The sequence below is a fragment of the Salvelinus sp. IW2-2015 genome, unplaced genomic scaffold, assembly GCF_002910315.2.
Source record: "Salvelinus sp. IW2-2015 unplaced genomic scaffold, ASM291031v2 Un_scaffold2958, whole genome shotgun sequence".
Lineage (NCBI taxonomy): Eukaryota > Metazoa > Chordata > Actinopteri > Salmoniformes > Salmonidae > Salvelinus > Salvelinus sp. IW2-2015.
The window spans coordinates 83201-85242 of record NW_019944253.1 but is presented as its reverse complement, the minus strand read 5'-3'; positions in this window follow the sequence as shown (position 1 = coordinate 85242).

Below are 2042 nucleotides of genomic sequence, written 5' to 3'. Positions count from 1 at the left end.
TCCTACGTTGGCAGCTTTGGATAACCACAACAGCAGCACCACTCTACTGGCAGCTTTGATAACCACAACAGCACCCTCTACTGGCAGCTTTGATAACCACAACAGCACCCCTATGGCGCAACTGTCTGCATCACATAAGAGCAGCTGAGCGAGGAAGTCATGCACTAAAAACACAATTCAGTAATTTTTCACTATGTTTATCAAGACATGTTTTTATTTTTACTGGAAGGATTTGAGAAAATAATGTGAAGTTCAGATTCTGTGCATTTTTAATCTGTGCAGCCTGATGAAGTAGTAATAAACGTAGACCTAAATAGCTTTTTTATTCACCTAATGGGGTTAGGGTTAACCCTAGAGATGGGAAAGGAAAAGCTCGATTTTCTATCATTTTCAACAACTATCGACAGGTATATCGGGAACGTTTATTTGAAATCCCCCATAACAATGTTATACTGGCGGACCGTAAGAGAAAATGGAGCCCTTGAGAGGGCAGAACCAAGATGCTATGTCAGAAGAAGTGCAAATTATCATAGGGGATGTATACTTGGAATACGGAGGAGAAATGGAGGGAAACGAGAGGCAGAAGGAGGTCTAAGTGAGAGGGAGGAAGAGTGGTCGAGCTTGAATTTAAAAAACCTGGAGCGAAAATGGGAGATTTTGGTTTGTTTAAGAGAACAGTAAGAAAGTGTAAGCGAGTTGAGCCTGAAAGACAAGAGGAGAAATGGAAGTGAATTTGAAAGGTCAAAGTATCGGAGGTGGTCCGGTGGTGGTGAAGTTCTGCCGAGCCTGAGGCTTGTACCGAGGGTCAGGTAAAAATTTAGTCTGTGAAAAGTGGACCCTTGCCTTTTGGCTGATTAGTTGTGGGTTATCAGGATGGGTGGAAAGACAGAGTGGTGTGCTGTGGAATCGGTGAAGTGATGTTTAGGATATATAAGTTATCCGCTGTACAAGCTTTTGTGCAAATACATTACGTTGTTACAAATCGTGTCAAGCTATGGCAGAGTGCATAAGTTGTCATTAATTCTAAGTGCAGTGAAGAAAGTAGAGGAAATGTGTCAGGTGGAGCGGATCCTTAAAGAAGTGGTGTACTAGTAGACCTGTACAGTACAGGGGGGGGGATCTCTTAAAGGGAGTGGTGTGACCTGTAGAACCTGTACCAGTACGGAGGGAGGGGATCCTTAAAGGAGGTGGTGTGGACTAGTAAACTGTACGAGTACAGAGGGAGGGATCCTTAAAGGAGTGGTGTGGACTAGTAGACCTGTACTCAGTACAGAGGGAGGGATCCTTAAAGGGAGTGGGTTGTGACTAGTAGACCTGTACCATACGGAGGGAGGGATCCTTAAAGGAGTGGTGTGACTAAGTAGAACCTGTACCAGTACAGATGGGAGGGATCCTTAAAGGGAGTGTGTGACTAGTAGACCTGTACCAGTACATGATGGGAGGGATCCTTAAAGGAGTGGTGGACTAGTAGACCTGTTACCAGTACAAGAGGAGGGATCCCTTTAAAGGAAGTGGGTGTGCGACTAGTAGAACCTGTACCAGTACAGAGGGAGGGATCCTTAAAGGAGTGGTGTGACTATAGCCTGTAGCCAGTACAGAGGGAGGGATCCTTAAAGGAGTGGTGTGACTAGAGACCTGTACCATGTACAGAGGGAGGGATCCTTAAAGGATGGTGGTGCTAGTAGACCCTGTAACCAGTTAGCAGAGTGTGAGGTGATCCTTGAAAGGAGTGGTGTGACTATGAACTGTACAGTACGAGGGGGGATCCTTAAAGGAGTGGGTGTGATAGTAGACCTGTACCAGTAACAGAGGCGAGGGAATCCTTATAGGAGTGGTGTGACAGTAGACCTGTACAGTACAGGTAGGAGGGATTTCCTTAAAAGGTGAGGTGTGACTAGTAGACCTGTTACAAAAGAGGGAGGTTGGGGGGGGGGGGGGGGGGGGGGGGGGGGGGGGGGGCAACAAGTGATTTATGTTCTAGTAAGATTGGATTTATAGGCATTTATAGCCAATGGTTATCAATCACTGTACTGAGGGATTGG